Here is an 11456-nt window from a genome sequence, read left to right as displayed (position 1 = left end):
TAGACTACAGACTAGACTATATACTGGCTATAGACCAGACTATAGATTAGATTGTAGACCATACTATAGCCCAGACTACAGACCAGATTATAGACTAGACAATCGACTAGATTATATTATATTATAGACCAGGCTATAGGCTTGACTATAGACATGACTATATAGTAGACATGACAGTGGACCATACTATAGACTAGACTATAGACTAGATACAAAACGAGAGTGGAAAGACCACACTGTAGAACAGACAATAGACTAGACTATCGATTAGACTATAGACCAGTTTGTACATCAGACTATACCCCAGACTATAGACTAGACTACAGACCAGACTATAAACTAGACTACAGACTAGACTATAGACTAGACAATAAACTAGATTATATATTAGACTATTTAATAGACTATAGACCAGACTACAGACTATAGATCAAACTATAGACAGTACTGCAGTACAGACTAGACTATAGACTAAACAATAGAACAGATTATAGACTAGATTATAGACTAGACTCAGACTAGACTATAGACTAGACTATAGACCAGGATATAGATTAGATTATAGACCATATTATAGTCCAGACTACCGACTAGATTATAGACTAAGCAGACTACAGACCAGATTATAGACTAGATTATATATTATATTATAGACCAGACTATAGGCTTGACTATAGACAAGACTATATAGCAGACTTGACAATGGACCATACTATAGACTGGACTATAGACTAGATAATAAACTAGAATGGAAAGACCACACTGTAAAACAGGCTATATACTAGACTATCGATTTGACTATAGACCAGTTTGCACGTCAGACTATAGACCAAACTATAGACTAGACTATAGACCAGACTATAAACTAGACTATAGGCTAGACTACAGACTAGACTATAGGCTTGACAATAAACTAGATTATATTATTAGACTAGATTATATATATTAGACTATATACCAAACTATAGACTTGACTATAGACTAGACTACATAGATTCTAAACTAAACTATGGACCACACTGTAGACCTGACTATATGAACTAATATTTATTGTATAGTATATATACTTAACTATAATCCTGACCATATACACTAGACTATGGTTCAGAAAATAGACTAGACTATATTCCAGATTATAGTCTATTCTGTAATCGACATGACTATAAACGAGACAATAGCCTAAACTACACATATACGTATAGACTAAGCTATTGACTAAACTATATACATACTTTAAGTTCTATATACTAGGTTATGATCCACTATTAATGTTTGTTGGGTATTTAAAAAAAAAGACCAGCTGTTTAGTGTGTGTATGCCCTGCAACTGGTTTGTTTCTTAAGTCTTTTGTTTTTTTGTCAGACGTTGATAGTTGAATATTTGTAAACGCCTCTAATAGTGTCATAATTATACGATGTTCATAATTATTTTATTAATTTGATAATATTAACGGTTAATAAAGAATAATTATGAAAACATAGGCTATATAAAGCCAATCTGCACTCTAATTAAAAGGGGAACAAATAAAAGACATTGAATATTTTAAATGAAACGGCCATGATTTAAACTATTTAACTACAAGAAGGTGAAAGAAAAAAATAAAAGTCTTAGTTCAAATAACTTAATAAAGTTATAACTTTTAAATCCCACAAACCTCTACATTAGAACATAATTTTTTTAAGATAAATATAGATTTATTTTTATCTTTCTAAATAAAATTAATTACACGTTTTTTCAATATTTCAATTTATTGACAATTTGACACTTAAGTGAGTGTGTGTTTCAACTATCAATTTGTTAATAATTCTGTTAACACCTCAAAAGAATCAGTCAAAAAGCCCAACCTACAAAATATCTAACGTCTGATTACGCACCATAAGTACTTTATAAATGTTAAGTTTTTTTTTTCTTCTACAATAAAATTGTTTAAATTTTAAGGCGTAATCGCTTTTATTTATAAAAGTAATGCCAATTATCAATTACACCAAGTTGTAACATACCAAATAAATCAATTTAATTTTTAAATAGTAAAAGTACTTTGGTTTATATTTATTCAATTCCACTTAAATTATATTGACCAATTGTTTGTTTGTTACTAATTTTGGTTTGAAAAATGTTAAACGTTTTTTTTTCAGTTTCTAAGTTTTAGTTAAGTAGTTAATTAGTCTTTGTGAAATTTCTAGTGTATGTATTTGAAATAACTATTTTTTTTATATTTTGTACTTTGAAAACATTAAAATGTTTATAAGTTAAATAAAATTAATGACATTTATGTTGTTTGTTTAGAAAACAATGCGGAAGATTGAGTTTATGCATTTGTCTTTAAGTATTTAAATGCGGGTAATCAGATGTGATCTTAAATTAATTGAGTTGAGAGTTTTTTTATATTTTATTTTTAATTTTTTTTTGGTTAACTAATCCCTATGTTTTGAAAGTAGAATAATGAGAATAATGAACTTAAATTTAGTGCAAAGTTAGAAGTACATATAATCTAAATAAATACATATAATATGGTCACGTCAAGAGTCTGGACAATAGACTAGGCAATAAGTAGTTTAATCTATGGTCTGGACTATAGTTTAGTCTATAGCCTAGTATATAGTCTAGTCCCTACTCTGGACTATACTCGAGTCTATAGTCTGGATAATAGTCCAGTCTATAATCTTGCCAAGAATCCAGTCTATAGTCTGGACAATAGTCCAGTCTATAGTCTGGATTATAAGTAGTCTGGTATATAGTCTACACTATAGTCTAGTCTATGGTCTGCACGTTAGTCTAGTCTACACTCTGGACTATAGTTTAGTCAATAGTCAACTCTATAGTCTGGACTATAGTGTAGTCTATAGTCTCGATTATAAATAGTCTGGTATATAGTCTGGACTACAGTCTAGTCTATAGTCTCGACTATAAATAGTATGGTACATAGTCTGGGCTATAAGTACTGTAGTCTATAGTCTGGGCTATAGTCTAGTATATAGACTGGACTATAGTATTGTATATAGCCTAGACTATAGTCTAATCTATAGCCTGTACTATAGTCTGGACTATAGCCTAGTCTATAGTCTGGACTAAAGTCTAGTCTATAGTCTAATTATAGTCTGGACTATAGTATAGTCTATAGTCTGGACTATAGTCTAGTCTAATCTATAGCCTGGACTATAGTCTGGACTATAGCCTAGTCTATAGTCTGGACTATAATCTAGTCTGTAGTTTGGACTATAGTCTAGTCTATGGTCTATAGTCTGGACTAAAGTCTAGTCAATAGCCTAATTATAGTCTGGACTATAGTGTAGTCTATAGTCTGGACTATAGTCTAGTCTAGTCTAGTCTATAGCCTGGACTATAGTCTAATCTATAGTCTGGACTATAGCCTAGTCTATAGTCTGGACTATAATCTAGTCTATAGTCTAGTGTGTAGTTTGGACTATAGTCTAGTCTATACTCTAGTCTATGGTCTAGTCTATAGTCTAGTATATAGTCTGGACTATGGTCTAGTCTATAGTCTGGACTAAGGTCTAGTCTATAGTCTGGACTATAGTACTGAGTATGGACTAGTCTATATTCTGGATTATAGTCTAGTCTATAGTCTGGACTATAGTCTAGTCTATATTCTGGATTATAGTCTAGTCTATAGTCTGGACTATAGTCTAGTCTAATCTATAGCCTGGACTATAGTCTAGTCTAATTTATAGCCTGGACTATAGTCTAATCTATAGTCTGGACTATAGTCTAATCTATAGTCTGGACTATAGCCTAGTCTATAGTCTGGACTATAATCTAGTCTATAGTCTAGTCTGTAGTTTGAACTATAGTCTAGTCTATAGTCTAGTCTATGGTCTAGACTATAGTGTAGTCTATGGTCCAGTCTACAGTCTGGACTAGGGTCTACTCTATAGTCTGGACTAGGGTCTAGTCTATAGTCCAGTCCATAGTCTGGACTATAGTCTAGTCTATATTCTGGACTATGGTCTAGTCTATAGTCTGGACTATAGTCTAGTCTATAGTCTGGACTATAGTCTGGTCTATATTCTGGACTATAGACTAGTCTATCTTCTGGACTATAGTCTAGTCTATAGTCTGAACTATAGTCTAGTCTATAGTTTGTGCTATATTCTATAGTCTGGACTATAGTCTAGTCTATAGTCTGGACTATGGCCTAGTCTATATTCTGGACTATAGTCTAGTCTATTTTCTGGACTATGGTTTAGTCTATAGTCTGGTCTACAGTCTAGTCTATAGTTTGGACTATGGTCTAGTCTATAGTCTGGACTATGGTCTAGTCTATAGTCTAAACATTATCTAGTCTATAGTCTGACAATAGTCTAGTCCATAGTCTGGACTATAGTCGATACTAGACTATAGTTCAGTCTTCAATTTATGAAGATTTTCTCTTTTTAAAAAACTTTTAGTCCAAAATCTCTTTAACTATTTAAATACTTTTAGGTTATCTGTCTGTCTGTCTGTCTTCATACTGTCAACAATTAATTGTGGCAGATCATGATTACATTCACAAAAGTGTATGTGTGTTTTTTTTTTCTCTAAACAGACTGTATAAACTTCAGTTCATTAAAATAAAGAAACAAAATGCATTTCAATGTCACTGTATCACTTTCATTTCAATATTTATATCATGACATCTTAATCGTGTTGGATTTCTATATATACATGTGGGTGACTGTGAAAACTTTTGTTTATTTGTTAAAAAACGAAAATAATAAAAATAGATTATTAACAAAAAATTAAAAAAAAAAAAACAAAGTGTGTGGCTTTTTCTAGTGGTTGACACAAAATGAATTCAATTAAACAAATTCAGACATATTAATGTCTTTCCAAAAAGTGATGCAGATCAACAAAAAAAAAAACAAAATTCGAGGCAGCTATATCAGCATCAGTCTGCCTTTATTTTAAAGAGTCTGTGGAAAAAATGGTATTGTCTTGTGGTATGTTGCTGTTTGTTGTTTTGTGGCATGATATGAAATATTTTACACATGACTTTTTCTCTATGAACTTTCTTCATCAAACGAGGCTTTCCATTTTTCTTTAAATTTTTTTCAATTTTAATTAAATTTATGCATCATTGTTATTTTTACTTCAATTTTTTTTTAAACAACCCACCAAGATTATTTGACACAGATAAATAAATTTGTATTGTTTGAATGAAAGAAAAAATGTTTAATTAAATTTTTATGTTTTTTAGAAATATAAATGCATTTTAAGATTAGTTTTAATAAATTGTAAATTTTTTCACGTATATTTTGCCACACACTTTAACATTCCATAAAATATTCTTAAATTATACAATAAGAACTTTTGTTTTCATTTGCCCATTACCAAGTTCTTAGTTTTTCTTAAATGTTTTGCAAAAAAAAAATTTTGACTTTATATGGTGAAAAATAAACCAAACTAATGGCCATAAAAACCATTGATGACGATAAATTAATGAAAAGAGAACAAAGAATATTAAGGTTTTTACCACACCTTTGTTACACTATTACGAAGAAAACAGTGTTTTTAATGGGAAAAAATTATAATCGACTGGAATATAGTTTAATCCATAGTCTGGGTCATATTATAGTCTATAATCAAGATTATGTTATAACTCTGGACAGGATGTATTCTAATCGCTAATAGGGACAACAGTCCAGTTCATATTCTAGGATATAGTCTAGTCCCTTCAGTTCGAACTATAGATTAACTAGGGAACATCCCAAACATACTCATAGTCTGTACTAATTTTTATTCCATAGTAATGGCTATAGTTGAGTTTTTAGTGTGGATAATAGTCTGGACTATAGTTAGGTCCATAGTCTGGCGTATAGCTACATACAATCTAATCCATAGCTTTGGGTACAGTCCAGTATATAGTCTATAATATTCATGTCTATATTCCAATATGTAGTTTAGTCTATAGTCTGGTGTATAGTGTGGACTATAATTTGGGCTATAGTCTAGTCAATAGTCGATATTATATACTAGACTTACGTACAGTCCATAGTCTAGCCTATAATCTACTATACAGTCAGATCTCGTCTATCGTATAGTCTATACATGAACTGTACTTTGGCCTATAGCATTAACTATAGTTTAGTCTATAATCTGAACTATACTAAGTATAGCGTATAGTCTTTACTATAGTCTTAACTATAGTCTAGTCTATTGTTTTGACTATAGCCTAGTCTACAGCCTTGACTGTAGTCTTGATTATAGTCTTGACAATAGTCTTGATTATAGTCTAGTCTATAGTCTTGACTATAGTCTAGTCTGTAGTCTTGACTATAGTCTAGTCTATAGTCTAGTCTAGTCTATAGTCTAGTCTATAGTCTAGTCTATAGTCTAGTCTATAGTCTAGTCTATAGTCTAGTCTAGTCTATAGTCTAGTCTAGTCTATAGTCTAATCTATAGTCTAGTCTATGGTCTAGTCTATAGTCTTGACTATAGTCTAGTCTATAGTCTTGACTATAGTCTAGTCCATAGTCTTGACTATAGTCTAGTCTATAGTCTTGACTATAGTCTAGTCTATAGCCTTGACTACAGTCTAGTCTATAGTCTTGACTAGAGTCTAGTCTATAGTCTTGACTAGAGTCTAGTCTATAGTCTTGACTAGAGTCTAGTCTATAGTCTTGACTAGAGTCTAGTCTATAGTCTAGACTATAGTCTAGTCTATAGTCTTGACTATAGTCTAGTCTATAGTCTTGACTATAGTCTAGTCTATAGTCTTGACTTAAATCTAGTCTGTATTCTTGACTTTAATCTAGTCTGGTCAGTCTACTGTCTGGTCCTGTATATAGCCTGGTTTTTATTCTCCTCTATCGCATAGTCTAGAGTCTGAACTATACTTTGACCTATAGTCTATAGTCTAGTCTATAGTCTTGACTATAGTCTAGTCGACTATAGTCTAGTCTATAGTCTTGATTATAGTCTTGATTATAGTCTGACTCTATTCTATTGTTTGAATTATAGTCCCATCTATAGTCTGGACTTTAATTTAGTTTACAGTCTGGACTATAGTCTGGTTAATAGTATGGTCTATGATTTGGTCTAGAGAATGTCTACTAAATGCTCTTGACTAAAGTCTAGTTAGTGGTCTGGTTTGTAATCCAGCCTGTAATCTGCCCTTTAGCCAAGTCTGGAATATAGCCTGGTCTATATTATATAATATAGTCTACTCTATAGTCTAGTCTACAGTCTGAAATATAATCTATAGTCAATCACTATAGCAGAACTATAGTCTAGTCAATAGCTAGAACTATAGTCAAGCCTACGCTCGAGACTATAGTAACGTCTATAGTCAGGACTATACTCTAATCTATAGTCTTATGAACTGGCTTGATTTTAAGAGTAAAGTCTAATCCATAACCTTTACCACTGTGACATTTTTTTCTTGTTTTTGTTGTTACTGTTGCCTTTAAACCCATAAATCTCAACTTCAATCATTTTATTCAAAACATATAAAACCCAAAAAAAAACAAACTTATAAATTGCATTGCCACAAGTTGGCCATTAAGAAAAATCAAAAACCCCTAAAAATCCCAAAAAAAAACTACCAAGCACAAAAAGTACCTACAGTGGTGGCTACGATTTTAGCACACTTGGTATATGTTGCCTATAACATAAAATATTTCCTATAGTTCTTAACTTTTTTAACAAATTATTTTTTATGCGTAACACATGTCCTTCGATGATCACGACACATTACATTTTGTTCCACTACTTTGTTGCATATAGATTTTTTTCTTTCCAAAGTACATCTACCCCCAAAAAAATATGGACATAAATTTAGCACAAAATTAAAAAATCATTAAAAAATTAAAAATAAAACAAAACAACCGGCTATATTTATCTTATTGCACTTAAAATTTTATATTTTGTGGAATAGTTGCAGATTTTGATAATATCATTTCTCCTCCTGGACATAATCTTCACCAGAACCCTCTAGAAATTTCATGACATAAATATTAACTTTCAGCCCATAAATTGGCAAAATTCTTGGTGATTTCTGCTTTTATTTGTTGGTCCATATCATGTTATATGTTCTCTATTGAATTGGAATCGAGAAAATATACTGGGCACTGCACACATGACAATCCCGCTCGCTTCCAAGCAGCTCATCTCAGCACTTTTAGCATATTTACGGTCGATGTCGACCAAAAAACGCCATCTTTGTCCTCCGATTTTTTTTAAAAAAGTATTTAAGATCCTATTTTGATAGTCATACGGATCCATTTCTGCATCCAACATCAATATAGGACCAACAGCACGCCAAGAAAATGCAATGAATACCATGAAATTTCCCCCTATTGTGATATATGATTTCTCTGGAACACTTTAGCTTTATCTGCATGATTGGAGGATACTAGTTGAAGATTAATAAGATCAAATTTGATGGAAAAATGTAATTATGCTGTACTCCAAACATGCAGCAACAACCAAAGTGTACATTTAAAACCATAAAACACAATGGGTGAAATATGACGAATTCGGAGGCGTTTTCCGGGCGTAGTGGAGGTTTTATACGCAAGGTGGATGCACAAATGGATCAGTATGACTATCAAAATAGACTGTTAAATATTTTAGTAAAAAAATTAGTGGACAAAAGTTCAGTTAAATGGCGTTTTTTGGTCGACAATGACCCAAAATATGTTAAAAGTACAGAGAGGAGCTTCTTGGAAGCGAGCGAGATTGACATGTTTGCAGCGCCCAGAATAATTTCTAGATCCCAATCCAATAGGGAACATATTAAACGAAATGGTGCAACAAATAAAACACAAATTCCTAAGAATTTTGCCTATTTATGGGCTGAAAGTTAAAATTTATGTCATGAAATTTCTAGTGTGTACTGGTGAAGATTATGTCCAGGAGAAGAAATTATGTTATCAAAATGTGCAACTATTCTACAAAATATAAAATTTTAAGTGCAATTACATAAATTTATCCGGTTTCTTTGCTTTATTTTTAATTTTTTAATGATTTTTTTTATTTTGTGCTAAACTTATGTCCAGATTTTTTTGGGGGTAGATGTACTTTGGAAAGAAAAAAATCTATATGCAACAAAGTAGTGGAACAAAATGTAATGTGTCGTGATCCTCGAAGGACATGTGTTACGCATAAAAAAGAATTTGTTAAAAAAGTTAAGAACTATAGGAAATATTTGATTTTATATTTAACAGATACCAAATGTGCTAACCTCATGGCCGCCACTGTATATACATACATACATAGACATACATATGTTTATAATAACTTTGTTCATATTGGTATTAAATCTTACCCATGTTGCAAGCACAAAAAAATGAATAAATGGAACTAAAAGTGCAGCTTACCTAAAGCACCCGCACCTTTGGTTGCAAGATTAAATAATCTAATGAATTTAAGAACAATCATAACGGTGAGACAGACAGAAGGACAGACATTTGAACATAATTCATATGTGTATGTGTGTGTTGTTTTTTAAACCATTTAAGAAAAATAAGAGCAACTTAATTGCCGCTTTAATAACGGGTTATGACTCAAAAAAGTTTTGATTTGTTATTTGGGCAGATATTAAAATATATTACATACATGGAACCTACAATTATATTAGTATTGTTCGATCATAAGTTGAGCTATATGATCCTATGACGATTTTCATTGGAAATTATCAGTGAATGAACATCGAAAAGAACATTTTCCAGTAATCTAAAGGCATCAGATCAAGAAAAAGCCCAAATTTTTCCCAAAATATGATATTTTGCTTGAGAACTACAGATCACTTTTTTCACCAAATCTCGGTTTTACCTGAGATAAAATTATACGAAAATATCCTCCTAATATGAAGGATTTTGAGCCAGGAACACAGTAATTAGAGCCCATTAGAACTAAAATGATGTTCATACAAATCAATATATATTTAGGGTACAATTACTGCGAACAGGCTACACTCAGACAAACCTGTTTCAGAACATTGTATAATTTCCACTAATCGGCTTTTGTATTCATGTTATTTTTTTTAAACACAAATAAAAACAGTTAGTGGCAAGTAACTGTTTCTAATTCTTTGTGTTTCTAACTTTCGTATAAATTTTCAGAGCCATTGATCGATATTTTAACCTTGCTCAGTTGGTAGTCATGTAATAATTTTTTTTAGTTTGTGTCAGGTTCTTTTTTTCTTGCGCTAAGGAATAGAAAAAATCATAACATTTTAAAATATTTTTGACACTATATGAATGCAAATCGTGGTCATATTGGTACACCTTACTTAGGAATATGATCAAGCGACAGATTGACAATCAAATTCTGAAAAAAACATTTTAAACAAATGTTGTTTGTAAACAAATAAACTATTAATTCATTAGGAAAAACAAAAACCAAAAAAAAAAAAGAACTATAACATAAAAAAGAAGTTGAATTTTGATTAATAATCAAAATATAAAATAAAGACTTGTACTTTTATAATTTGTTTTTGCTTGGTATGGGTTTTTTGGTGTTATTAGTCTGAATTTTAAGATTTGTGTTACTTGGGCGTATGATTAACAAGTTTTTTTGCTTTTGACATAAAATAAATTTTAACTGTTTTTTTAAATCTTAATAGATCATGAGCGTACTATACAATGAGGTATAGTAGAGTCCCAATGCAGACTATAGAATATCTAAGGGGACTCTATAGTCTAGTCTATAGTCTAGTCTATAGTCCTAGTCTATAGTCTAGTCTATAGTCTAGTCTATAGTCTAGTCTATAGTCTAGTCTATAGTCTAGTCTATAGTCTAGTCTATAGTCTAGTCTATAGTCTAGTCTATAGTCTAGTCTATAGTCTAGTCTATAGTCTAGTCTATAGTCTAGTCTATAGTCTAGTCTATAGTCTAGTCTATAGTCTAGTCTATAGTCTAGTCTATAGTCTAGTCTATAGTCTAGTCTATAGTCTAGTCTATAGTCTAGTCTATAGTCTAGTCTATAGTCTAGTCTATAGTCTAGTCTATAGTCTAGTCTATAGTCTAGTCTATAGTCTAGTCTATAGTCTAGTCTATAGTCTAGTCTATAGTCTAGTCTATAGTCTAGTCTATAGTCTAGTCTATAGTCTAGTCTATAGTCTAGTCTATAGTCTAGTCTATAGTCTAGTCTATAGTCTAGTCTATAGTCTAGTCTATAGTCTAGTCTATAGTCTAGTCTATAGTCTAGTCTATAGTCTAGTCTATAGTCTAGTCTATAGTCTAGTCTATAGTCTAGTCTATAGTCTAGTCTATAGTCTAGTCTATAGTCTAGTCTATAGTCTAGTCTATAGTCTAGTCTATAGTCTAGTCTATAGTCTAGTCTATAGTCTAGTCTATAGTCTAGTCTATAGTCTAGTCTATAGTCTAGTCTATAGTCTAGTCTATAGTCTAGTCTATAGTCTAGTCTATAGTCTAGTCTATAGTCTAGTCTATAGTCTAGTCTATAGTCTAGTCTATAGTCTAGTCTATAGTCTAGTCTATAGTCTAGTCTA

Source organism: Lucilia sericata, unplaced genomic scaffold (genome assembly GCF_015586225.1).
Source record: "Lucilia sericata isolate MDLA Ls3-8-SP2 unplaced genomic scaffold, ASM1558622v1 Contig000364F_arrow, whole genome shotgun sequence".
Taxonomy (NCBI): domain Eukaryota; kingdom Metazoa; phylum Arthropoda; class Insecta; order Diptera; family Calliphoridae; genus Lucilia; species Lucilia sericata.
The sequence above is the reverse complement of the archived record's forward strand: the minus strand, read 5'-3'. Positions refer to the sequence as shown.